At 39.9% G+C, this 13,601-nt stretch overlaps 1 non-coding gene across 1 annotated transcript; it reads left to right on the top strand.

Annotated features, from left to right (window-relative positions):
* The first annotated feature begins 4,372 nt into the window (after nt 1-4,372).
* TRNAF-GAA lies at nt 4,373-4,446 on the top strand. The gene has a single exon. It is a non-coding gene; the product is annotated as a tRNA-Phe (tRNA).
* Nucleotides 4,447-13,601: the final 9,155 nt, after the last annotated feature.

Here is a 13,601-nt window from a genome sequence, read left to right on the forward strand (position 1 = left end):
AGTCTCCAGAAAAAAGGGGATGGATCTGATTGTCACTAGTTGCTACACATTCAGCACATTCAGTAGTTGAGCACAAATGCGAACCTAGAAAAAGCCCTAATTATGAACAGAAGCATTTGTTTGGGATAATGCATGTCCTCTTGCTCCAACTCCTCCTCCTCCTTCTCTGTGGCTCAGAAGCCATGATGTTCTGACCTTGGAGGGAAGGATGGAGGAAGGACATATTCTATTCTCTCTCCCTTCTCATATCCACATTAGTAGCGTCGGTGTTCCAGCTGGACAGAAAATTGAACTTGAAATTCAGTTGCTCTCAGTCTCGAGTTTACACTGCATGACAAGTCTTTGGAGCTTGTTTATATCTTCTCCTTGAAATCTCTGCCAAGGCCATATTAGTGTGAAAGAGCAATTCTAAAAACTCCATTTCATTCTGCCAAAAGAGACATGTCAATGTGATGTGACATGCAAAGGGGAAGATTCACTCATTCAACCATATTTATTGAGCCTTTACTGTGTGCAGAGCACTGCCTTTTTCCTTCAATCGTATTTATTGAGCGCTATGTGCAGAGCACTGTACTAAGCGCTTGGGAAGTACAAGTTGGCAACATATAGAGACGGTCTCTATCCAACAAAGGGCTCACAGTCTTGAAGCTGTACTAAGCACTCAGGAAGTACAAGTTGGGAACCCTACTAATGCAGTTATACCTGGAAAACCACATTTGTGCCTTTTAGTAAATACTATTAATTTATTTTGTCACCCTTACTCACATTTATCACCTTTCAGTTTACCATTCCACAGCTGGTTAGGTAAATCGTGTACCTACATAGTTTTTCAATTTCCTCGTCTATAAAATAATAATAATAATAATACCATGTATTAAGCACTTACTATGTGCCAAGCACTTTTCTAAGCACTAGGGTAGATACAAGGTAATCAGGTTGTCCCATGTGGGCCTCACAGTCCGGAAGATGTTGCTGAGGCACAGAGAAGTTAAATGACTTGCCCAAGGTCACACAGCAGACAAGTGGCATTCTGACCCCCAGTCCCATGCTCTATCCATTCTGCCATGTTATTATTATTAAAATGGAAATTAAAAATCTGTCATTCTTTCCCCTTGTGGGCCAGATACTGTGTCCGATATCATTATCCTGTATATACTCTAGTTATTAGCACGTTGCTTGGCACACAGTAAGTACTTAATAAGGACCACAATTAATTCATTAATTATGTCCCCTGCTGTCCTCCATTCTTCTTATAGGCCGATAAAAGACCCAGTCCCTGACTTGAAAGATTTTGAAATCAATTATTTTCCTTGTTTTTGTTTTTTGTTGTTTTGTCTGGATAAATGAAGAGTTGGAGGAAAGTTGTTTTCAAATTCCCAAGTTGGTTGTTTCATGGTATTTGATAAGCACTTAATATTCATTCATTCATTCAATTGTATTTATTGGACGCTTACTGTGTGCAGAGCACTGTACTAAGCACTTGGGAAGTACAAGTTGACAACATATAAAGATGGCGCCTACCCAACAGTGGGCTCACAGTTTAGAAGGGGGAGACAGAGAACAAAACAAAACATATTAACAAAATGAAATAGAGTAAAAATGTACAAATAAAATAGAGTAATAAATATGTACAAACATATATATATATATATATATATATATATATATATATACAAGTGCTGTGGGGAGGGGAAGAAGGTATGGGGGGATGGGGAGGGGGAGGAAGGGGAGAGGAAGGAGGGGGCTCAGTCTAGGAGGAGGGGGCTCAGTCTGGGTTAATAATAATGATGGCATTTGTTAAGCACTTACTATGTGCAGAGCACTGTTCTAAGCGCTGGGGGGATATAAGGTGATCAAGCTGTCCTATGTAGGGCTCACAGTCTTAATCCCCATTTTACAGATGAGGTAACTGAGGCTCAGAGAAGTGAAGTGACTCACCCAAGGTCACATAGCAGACATGTGGTGGAGCTGGGATTTGAACCCATGACCTCTGATTCCAAAGCCCGGGCTCTTTCCACTGTTAAGCACTAGTCTAAGTGTTGGGGTAGATAAAAGACGATCAGATTGGACACAGTCCCTGTTCCACAAGGAGCTCACAGTCTAAGGAGGAGGGACTTCCATGCCATGGGTAAAGAGGAACAGAATGAATTTGGAAGGATGATTCATTTTCCCTCCTCAAATATTCTGGAACAGTTCCGTCAGAAAGTTTCCTAATGCCCTTAAAAAAAGTGACCTTCCTTAATTTAGCAACATGACAATCTGTACGTGGGCACATTGGAAGTGACTGGTATTGTACATCTGGACTGGGGCTGATCGTTGCAAGCTAGACTTAAACAGCAAACCGTTGGTAGGTAAAAATCAATCACTCAATAGTATTTGTTGAGCACTTACTATGTGCAGGGATTGTGAACCCACTGTTGAGTAGGGATCATCTCTATATGTTGTCAACTTGTACTTCCCAAGTGCTTAGTACAGTGCTCTGCACACAGTAAGCGCTCAATAAATACGATTGAATGAATGAATAAATGCAGAGCACAGTGTCGAGATTTTCTAAAGCTCCCTATAGAGAAGTGATCTGCCCAGGTAGTCGACTTTAATCACCAGAGCATTCAATAGGAAAGAAATCACTTTTTTAGAATACCAACTGGAAATATGAAATGAAGGCTTATGCTTATACTAATGAATAGACAGTTAAAATGCATTTCTGGCCAAAGAGCAGTGCTTGTAATGTTCCTTCAGCCCTCTCCCCTTCCAACATTCCCTCCCACTGCCCCCTTCCACTCCCCTTCTCCCCTCCCCTTCTGTGGCTCATCTCCACAGGACCTTCTCTTCACAAGCTGTGGGAAAAGCGAATAGTAATCACGGTACTGTTGTTGGGGTGGCTGTTGTTAATGATAGTAATTTTCTTGCTCCATTTTAAAGATGGAAAAACTGCTATAAATGACTTGGGCAAAACCAAAAAAATCAGTTGCCGAGTCCCTCCTAGATCCATGCTAGAAGCAAGCCCTGAATACTAGTCATTGTTTGAAGCTGCCATATTGGATGCTTTCCTTTAATTCTCACTGACACAGTAGCAACCCAATCAGATGTAGAATTTCCATGCTAACTCTGGGTTTTCTCTTCCAACACCTTTAGGGAAGACCTTTCAACAGGAAGTGGAAAATCTCCATCCTCTCCTCAGTTGAAAGGTAAACTGTCTTGGAGAGCTGACGCAGCATATTTTCACTAATCCTAAAAGTTAAAAAGGAAGGAAAACATGATCTCTTCAAATATATTTCAAAAATTAATCCCTAAAGTTATTTTAAAGTTACAGAAATTTGGAGGGAATCCTATACTACAATTACAGTTGAGACATTTCATTCAAGAACAAGGAATACTGTTTGGTAGCCATTGGTGTGGGATTCACACAGGGGTAACACCCAAGGGTGAATGATGAATCCTGTCTCAGAAATAAAGCTCTCTCAACCAGTTTGCTCTTAGTGAGAGTGGACATCCTTGTTAAAACATCTCTGAACGAATATGAAAACCTGAATTGGAATGAAAGCATTATTCAAGAGCAATTGAACTGTGTTTTTGTCATGAAAAAGGACCACTGTTTAGTAGCACGTGCAGTGAGAGTAATTCATTATAGCAGCACAATGAAATGTTTCCATTTTAATATTTTAAAATTTACTAAGAATTTGATCCTCCCCTCGTTAACCAGATTCTGTGTTCATTTAACAGTGTTGGGTTCTTTCTTGGGGCTGTGTGATAAATCTTGCTAGTAGTCTATGATTAGATTCATGAGCAGCTTAACTTTGCTAGAGAGAGCCTAGATGCACGAGTGACATCATGTCCTATTTTAAATTAGCATCTCAGTTGAACGTATTATCACCTCTGCTTGGAGTCTGGCACATCCCTAATAAGAAAGACTAATCTTTACCACCCTATGTACCTCTTTAGTGGGTTAATGCAGTTTAATGCAGTACCTGCCAGTCTATAACTGTGATATCCAGTTGTCTGTCACCTCTCGAGAGAGACCAGGTGCTTCAGTAGATTCCAGTTTTTCAATTAACTAAGACTTCAAAGAAAATTAAGTTTATTCACTTAGAGTTGGGTCTGCGTTTATACTACTGCAATTTTCACAAAACAGTGTGGTAAGCTTGAAGAGAAGGTTGTTCTGTATCATTTTGTAAGGTATTTGTTATTAAGGATCATTTTCACTCCTACGTAGATGTGTGTTCAGGAAGTGGCAATTGCGGATAACATTCTTGCAATGATTGTAGGATTTATTAAGTTTTTATTATGAACTAAACTCTTGGGTGCATGCGAGGTGGCAAGTTTGAGAACAGTCTTGTCCCAAATGGGGTTCATGGGGGAAGGAAGAACAGGGTCTGAAATAGCTCAATTGGGAGAGTGTTAGACTGAATATCTAAAGGCCCCTGGTTTGATTCCGGGTTTCGGGAAGATATTTTATGCTATTGATGCCTGTCTGTTTTGTTTTGTTTCTGTCTCCCCCCTTCTACCCGTTGTTGGGTAGGGATTATCTCTATCTGTTGCTGAATTGCACATTCCAAGCACTTAGTACAGTGCTCTGCACACAGTAAGTGCTCAATAAATATGATTGAATGAATGAATGAATAGGAATAGGTATTTAAACCCCATTTTACAGATGAGGCACAGAAGAGTGAAGTGACTTGCCTAGGTTCACACAGAAAGGCAAATGGCAGCACTGGGATATGCACCCAAGTTCCCTAACTTCCAGGCCCATGCTTTGTCCACTAGGCCAGACTTTTACAGGTATTGGATAAAATGCTTGAAGTTTCTTTCTCTTTTTTTGGAGTTGAAAATACAGTTTATCAAAAAACCAACTACAATTACTTATTCAGGAAAATGATACAGAAATGATCACTTGGGACCAATTATCTCTCCCAACATCATCTATAGGTGGGAGGAGAAGGTCAGGGGAGTGACCCAATCCCACAGGCTTGGGGTAAGAGAGGATGAGATTGTTTATGGTTTTTTTTGATATCCCTAATGAGGTCAGACACTTGGGTGTTTTGACTGCTGCTGTGTATTAAATAGTTGGTCAGAGGGAATGATTACCTCACATTCCTAATGTCAAGCTCATCTGCCACTTTTTTCCCTGCTCACGCAGGCTATGAACTTGAAACATGTCCCCCACCTGCATGGAGTTTCAAAATCCCAAAATACTTGCAGCTGTACTAGCTGTAAGTTTGAAACTTCCATTACAAAGTCGTTCTTCTGTGTCACGGTTAGAAACAGTCAAACGAAGTGGATACAGGCATAACTCTCCGTCGTTGATGAGGGATCAGAGCAGGAGTCATGTTCTGTCTCTTCAGATGCACTAGGAAGATAGGTGAGGAACGTTCCTCATGGTGCATCCCAACCATGCTTTCATTCTGAGGACTGTTCACTTCCCATTCTCATCTCTTTTTCTCCTGTGATCTCTTCTACTTTTCCAGTTAGCCTATGGGGTTTCTGTTAATCAATCAACTGAGGTTGCTGGGAGGTTTTTTGTTCTGCAATATGCATTTCACTTGGACACCTAGTACTGGGGTGGTGGGGGGGGTGGTGTTTGGTTTTGTTTTCCAAGCCAGTTTCTCCTTGATTTTTATTTAAATTTAGATTTCTAGTTTTCTGCCTAATTAGATTATGGACCTCTTCATCAAGACTTCTAAAAATAAATATTATATGCTATATGATATTCATGGAGACGTTATGCAGCTTGAAAAGAATAATTTATTTTCACTTATCAATAAATAACATGTGAAAAATTCTGAGTAATATTTGGTACAGTATCGGTTATAATTTGCGCCTCATTTATTTTCTTGGCAGTGACAAATGTCAGAGAATTCCATTTCCTGCTTAAAGGCAGCAATAAATACCAGTGAACTCCATCTCTTGCTTAAAGAGTCTGACAAACGTTCAGTGATGCCCTATTTTCACCCTGGCTGAAAAAATCGTAAAGCAGCCCGAAGGGAGAGAATCAATTTCCCTCCAAGGAGGTGCCCCTAGAGCATTATCCAAGATGTCCCTGCAGATGTCCACGTATGCTTGAATCAAACTGACTCAACTTTGTGAGTCATCGTTACTGCCAGGCAACATGACCGAGATATTCCAGTTAGAATGCTGTTACTGAGGACACCATTCCACGGTCATTTCCCGGAGCTCATTTTGGAAAAGGAAGGTGATTTGCCATTTCTAGAGAAGAATTCTGATTTATATATGTGACAAAAGGCACAAATCTTGAATCAGCCAGTTCGATTTTTTTTCAGAATAGTAATAAGAGAAAAAATTGACACACAAATACAAGCTTCACCATTTCTGAGCCTACACTGCTGTGAGGAGAAGTCATCAGAGGCCAGCACTGATAAAGCCTCTTCCAGTTTGATTAGCTTTCACATTATTAATTCGCTATCTTCTAGGGAAAAGAATATGAGTTCTTGTTCCTGGTTAGCAAGCATAGTCTTCTTCCCACTTCTGTCCCAGTGGAAGAAACAGATACAAGGTTTATAACCTCTCTCCTCTCCTCTAGAAAGATTAAAATAATAGGCAACTCTTGGTTGTTTTGGGTTTCTCAAATACTCCAAGGTCAGAAGAGGTGAATGAGAAGAGGAAAAAAAGCATTGTTTCTCTCCATTTTTTTTCCATGTTAGGAAGAAAGAGACTCCTTGGGGCTTTGATGGGAAGTAGCATGTTCTAGTGAAAAGCGCACATAACTGAAGTCAAGGGATCCGGATTCTAATCCTGCTCCGCCACTAGCCGGCTGTTTGCCCTTGGGAAAGTCATGATAATTTCTCTATGCCCTGGATTTCCTCATTTGAAAATGGGGATTAAGTACCTGTTCTCCCTCTCCTTTAACCTGTGCGTCCCACACGGGACAAGGACTGGATTGTATTTGTAGCTATCCCGTGCTTGGTACTTAGTAAGTGCTTTAAAAATACCACAATTATCATCATATTCCACCCTCTCCTAAGATAGTAAGGAAATCCTAAAGAAAAACCAATGAACTTGTTGATGGGGACTAAGATTCCGATGTGTAATGAATAGTATTCACGCTTTAACAGATAGAGAGTAGGAAGTGGATGAGAAAGAGCCTGGGATACTGGCTCTGCAATTGGCCTGCTGTGTGATATGGGGGAAGTCACTTAATTTCTCTGTGCCTTAGTTTCCCCAACTGTAAAGTGGGGATGCAATACCTCTTCTTCATCCTACTTAGAATATGAGCCCCCTTGTGGGACAGAGGCTGCATCCGACATGATTAACTTGTATCTACTCCAGTACTTAGAAGAGTGAACAGAGAAAACACTCTTTGTTCTCTTTGGATTCCTCCTGATTCTTTCATGGGTTTCACAGCAATCACATCAGAGCTAAGAGTAGCTTAAGCACAGCTCAGTCAAACCGGGGAAAAGGTACGCAGTGTTTATGTATGGGAGATTTGAGAGAGGAAGGAGGTGTGATGGCAATAAAACCAATCATTTGAATGCCCGGGAAAAGAGACAAGAAGCCTCTGATTGTTGAAATTGATTCATTCAATCGTATTTATCGAGCACTTACTGTGTGCAGAGCACTGTACTAAACTTTATGTTTCACTTGGAAAAAAGGTTTTTGTTCTGATTATTTATCCTGCCCTGAAAAGCACTCAATAAATATGATTGAATGAATGAAAAGAATATTTAAGCACACAAATACTCCCCTCTGAGGAACGGCCTCCTTGTGTGTTTATTTTTAAATTTCTTCTGCCCTGTTTTATTGCCAAAGATTTATCATGCCACGGAGACATGCGTTTTTCAAATGGTAGGATACATCTTCTCAGTTCACATTAATGAATTTATATGTCCAGGAAGAATTTACAATTTAAGGATGAAACCTTCTATCATTTCCAGGGATACTTAAATACAATGCCCCTGTGATAAAAATGGGGCCGGTTGCCAGGATTCAAGCAACGGTAATTTCATCTTTATTTTGTCTTTGAATATGGAAAAAAAAAACATAATGCAGTCCATTCAGCCATGATGTGGGTTTTCACAACATATTTTAGATACTTGTTGAGAAATGTAGATAGCATTCTTCTGACCGTATGTCAGACAGAACACCTCCGATGCAGTATGGGAAGATATGAATGACTGAAGGTGCAAGTACTCTGACATGATTCTCTTTCCCTCAGAGTTCTTCTATTCTCCTGCATGATAGGAGAATAGCCTGCCATCTTTATTTTGCTTTCCTAAACACGATTTTTAACTTGCAAATATATTACTGTATATGGCCACCCCAGTGCTTAATTTGGAAGGGAAAAAGAGAAGCTTCTCACCAAATATCTGAAGCTTCCCTGCCCTAAAATCAACTATGTTCCTAGACTTGAAGAGAGGAATTTGATGCCCTCCTACTTCTGGGACCAAATGTTGCATACTTGTACCTTCCAAGCGCGTAGTACAGAGCTCTGCACACAGTAAGCACTCAATAAATTCAATTGAATGAATGAATGAATGAATACCAATCAATCAGTGGTAAGTATTGAGTGCTTCCTGTGACAGAGCACTGTACTAAGAGCTTTAGGGAGTTGGAAGACATGATCCCTGCCCACAAGGAATTTACAATCTCTTAGAAGATAAATAAATTACAAAGGTCCCTCCCAACTGAAATCAGTCAATCAATGACATTTGTTGAGTGCTTACTTCAAGCAGTAAAAGTTGGCAGACGTGATCCCTGCCCACAAGAAATTTACAATCTCCTGGATGAGAAAAACCTTACATAGTTCCCTCCCAACTGAAATCAGTCAATCAATGACATTTGTTGAGTGCTTACTTTAAGCAGTAAGAGTTCGTAAACATGATCCTTGCCCACAAGAAATTTAAAATCTCTGGAAGGAGAAAAACCTTACATATGTCCCTCCCAACTGAAATCAGTCAGTGACATTTGTTGAATGCTTACTGTGAGCAGAGCACTGTACTAAGCGCTTGGGAGAGTACAATATACATTTCCTGCCCAAAATGGGATTGCAATATAGAGGGAGAGACACTAATATAGAAAGTAAATTAAGGATATGTACATTTTTGCTGTGGGGCATAGGGAAGGGTGAGTAAAGGGAGCAAATCCAATTGCAAGGGTGACGCAGAAGGGAGGGGGAGAAGAAAGAAGTGCTTAGTTGAAGAAGGCCACTCAGAGGAGAAGGAACTTAAATAAGGCTTTGAAGTGGGGGAGAGTAATTGCCTGTTGGATATGAAGAGGGAGGGTGTTCCAGGCCAGAGATAGGATGTGGGAGAGAGGTCGGCCGTGAGATAGACGAGAATCAAGGTACAGTGAGTAGAATGGCGTTAAAGGAGGAAAGTGTGTAGGCTGGATTGCAGTTGGAAAGTAGTGAGGTAAGGAGGGGGGCAAGATGATTGAGTGCTTTAAATGAATGGTGAGGAGTTTCTGTTTGATGTGGAGGAAGATGTGCAACCGCTGGTGGAGAAACAGAGACTGAACATTTTTGTAGAAAAATAACCTGGGCGTCAGAGTGAAGTATGGACTGGAGTGGGGAGAGACAGGAGGCAGGGAGGCCAGCAAGAACATTGAAACGGTAATCAAGACAGTTTATATTCCCAACCCAAATCCACATAATATCCTCAAACAACAGCCCCAGGATCAAGAGGAGAATCACAGATGGATTTATTTTTACAGTAACCTATAAGAGATCTCAAACCCTCACCGAAAGTGCTAAATATATTATCCACCATCTCTAGGTCCTGAAGTGATTCTCAAAGGGAAAATAAACATCTGAAACCTGAAAAAAAAGAAGTAGAAATGGGTTTGCCATTGTGCTGTCCATGGGGACCAAGCTTATTGCCGATCCCTTAGTTTACGGAAAGAACAAAACGAAAAGGCATTTTCTTCCATTTACAGCTTGGATTGTCACAGCTGTAAATCTGTCCATGCTGGACTGAACTCTGGTAGTTCAGAGGCACAAATGGCAATTGAGAAAGATGTACAAATTATCTATATCATTTATGTACAAGTTTTCAGGCCTTTTCTTCGAGAAGCTGCTATTTCCTTCCCAGTTTCCTAACCAATAAAACTGTGGCTTTAGGATGACACTTCTTTGAAGCAGCATTGCCTAATGGAAAGAGCACATGCTTGGGAGTCAAAGGACCTGAGTTCTAAATCCTATGTTTTGCCACTTGCCTCCTGTGTGACTTTGGACAAATCACGCAATTTCTCCATGCTTCAATTTCCTAATCTGCAAAATGGGGATTCAATACCTGTTCTCCCTCCTACTTAGACTGTGAGTTCCACGTGAAATGGGATCTGAGCCCAACCTGATTATCTTTTATCTACCCCAGTGCTTAGCACTGTGCTTAGTGTATAGTAAGCACTTAAATACCAATATTATTATTATTAAGACCTGTTGGCAAAATACCACTGACTTAAGTGGCAAAAGCTTTGGCAATGACTTATAACTATAATGTAACTTTATAAATAGAAAGATGCATCCTACACTATGAAAACTGTGTACTTTTCCCTGTGCAATAATTTGATATGAATGTCTATTGGGAACAAAAGCCATATTCTCCAATTCCAGGAACTTCCTAGTCCTGATTCTTCCTTTAAAATAATTCCAGGAACAGAAATAAGATACTGAAGAACTAAAGGACATGGTACAAAAAAAGCCTTAATTGAAGAATGAGTAGGCTAGAATGAATAGGCCTTGAAAATCACCTAAAACACTGCTACAGATTTTCACCAAGATACATGGTACTTAGGCAAGGTTTATCTGATGTTCCATGTATCCACTAACAAAATAGTGATATAAAGCTAATATTGGATTAGTAAAGAGTAATTTAGGTGAATTATGAGCTAGTACTGACACCAATTCTACTAACATTATTATAGCACATATCCAGCCTACGCTCTTCATTACAACAGCCATCTTTGACTGTTCTACATTATTGTCAGGTTACTTTTTTAATATAGATGCTAAGAACAAGACTACCGGAGTTCAGCCCTACTGTGGATTTTTAGGCACATTACGTAGCTTGCTGTTGACTAACAAAAGGGTACTTATAGAATTCCAGCTTGGAAAAATATTATTCCTGAAATTATCTTGGGTATACAAAGAATAAGTTTTACGGGCAGATGATATCATGGTGGCTCATATACTTCTTCAGCTTTTAATGAATAAGATAAAGGTCTTTGAAATGGCAACATTTTAAAAAGGTATTTTTGAAAAATAGAAATTTGGGACCTGGGTTTTACTCCCAGTTCGGCCACTTTTCTACTCTGTGACCTTGGGCAAATCATTCCCTCATCTTTAAAATAGGAATTAAGACTGTGAGCCCCATGTGGGACATGGATTGAATCCAAGCTGATTAACCTGTATCAACCCCGATGCCTACTACAGTGCCTGGCCTATAGTAAGAGCTTAACAAATACCATAAGAAGAAGAAATGAGTACTAGTGAGAAATGGAAATTCTGAGACTCCCTCGGAATGGAAAAGTCAATTGGGAAAGTCTGTTGTTTCCATCCATAATTAGGTTGTATTTTTGGCCTTTTTCCCTGGATGATCTTGTTTAAGACATGATGTTCAATCAATCAATCGTATTTACTGAGTGCTTACTGTGTGCAGAGCACTGTACTAAGCGCTTGGGAAGTACAAGTTGGCAACATATAGAGACAGTCCCTACCCAACAGTGGGCTCACAGTCTAAAAGGGGGAGACAGAGAACAAAACCAAACATACTAACAAAATAAAATAAATAGAATAGATATGCACAAGTAAAATAAATAAATAAATAAATAAATAGAGTAATAAATATGTACAAACTTATATACATATGTACAGTGCTCTGCACACATTAAACACTCAATAAATACCACTGATTAAATAATAGCAATAATAATAATAATAATAATAATAATAATAATGGTATTTGTTAAGCACTTACTATGTGCCAAGCACTGTTCTAAGTGCTGGGGGGGATACAAGGTAATCAGGTTGTCCCACATGGGGCTGACAGTCTCAATCACCATTTTCCAAATGAGGCAACTGAGGCACACAGAACTGAAGTGACTTGCCCAAAGTCACACAGCTGACAAGGGGGGGAGGCGGGATTTGAATACACGGCCTCTGACCTCTGGACTCTTTCCACTAAGCCATTAAATGAAATGGTCAAAGAGGGAAGCAGCAAATGGTATGTGGATCATTGTTAATTCCGATAGATCCACTGTGGGCATAGTTTGATTCTAAAGTGCTCTGCAGTGCTTAATTATGAAGATAAGGAATTTTTAAATTCTTTTTATTTTATTTATTTGATGGTGCTTGTTATGTGCTCACTGGGTATCGGGCACTCTTCTAAACTTTGGAGTAGATAAAAGCTAATCAGGTTAGACATGGTCCCCGCCCGACGAGGATCTCAGTCTTAATCCCCATTATACAGATGAGATAACTGAGGCACAGCAAAGTTAAGTGACTTGCCCGAGGTCACACCTGCAGATAAATGGTGGAGCTGGGATTAGAATCCAGATCTTTGTGATTCCCAGGACCATACTCTATCCACTAGAGCATGCTCCTTCTCAATAGTATTATCAATACCAACAATGTTGTTTATTAGAATTCTAAAAAGTATCCGGAATAGATTAGACATCAATATGCAATTTCTGTTCATTAATTTTACGGATATCATTTTCATATAAACTCCTTACCATCAGCTTTAAAGCAATCAGCTCACCCCCTCTTACCGTAGCTAGCTACTCCAATCCAGTCCTTACACCTTGCTCTTCTAGTGTCAGCTGGCTCACTGAACCTGGATCTTGCGTTGCACATAGTAAGCGCTTAATCAATGCCATTATTATTATTATTATTATTATTATCATTATTATTATTATTATTGTTATCTCAGATCTCATCTGTATCGCCACTGATCCCTTTCCCGCATCCTCCCTCTGTTTTGGAACTCCCTCCCCCTCCATAGATGACAGACAACCACTCTTCCCCCCTTCAACGCCTTATTAAAAACACATCTCCCCTAAGAGGCCTTCCCTGATGAATCCCTCTCTTCCCCGACTCCTCCCATCTTTCGTTCGTTCATTCAATCGTATTTATTGAGTGCTTACCATCTGCATCATCTACGTACTTGGCTCGGTATCCTTTGAGCGCTTGTTGTTTGCCCACCCTAAATCCTACAGAACTTATGTACATATCCAAAATGTATTTCTTTACATTAATGTCTATCTCTCCTTCTAGACTGCAAGCTCCTTGTGGGCACAGATTGTGCCTTCCGACTCTGTTATACTCTCCCAAGTGCTGAGTATAATGCTCTGAACACAATTAAGGCTCAAAAAATACCACTGATTGATTGACTGATTGAAGTAACTTGCATAATTTGCCCTGGATGAGCGTGTGAGAGTTTTATTAATGCATTTTCTTGTCGTTATAAGTCGTTAATGAGGTCTCAGACCTGACAGGGATATCCATAAACATGTTCCAAAATACACTGGCAAGAGCAGATTTGCTTCGTCTTAATGATGAATAAAGATTAGCAATTTAAAATATCAATTATTGTTCTATGTGGAATGAGGATGACTCGAGTGGATCTGCTGCAAGCTGATATGTGGATTCA

Source organism: Tachyglossus aculeatus, chromosome 12 (assembly GCF_015852505.1).
Source record: "Tachyglossus aculeatus isolate mTacAcu1 chromosome 12, mTacAcu1.pri, whole genome shotgun sequence".
Taxonomy (NCBI): Eukaryota; Metazoa; Chordata; class Mammalia; order Monotremata; family Tachyglossidae; genus Tachyglossus; species Tachyglossus aculeatus.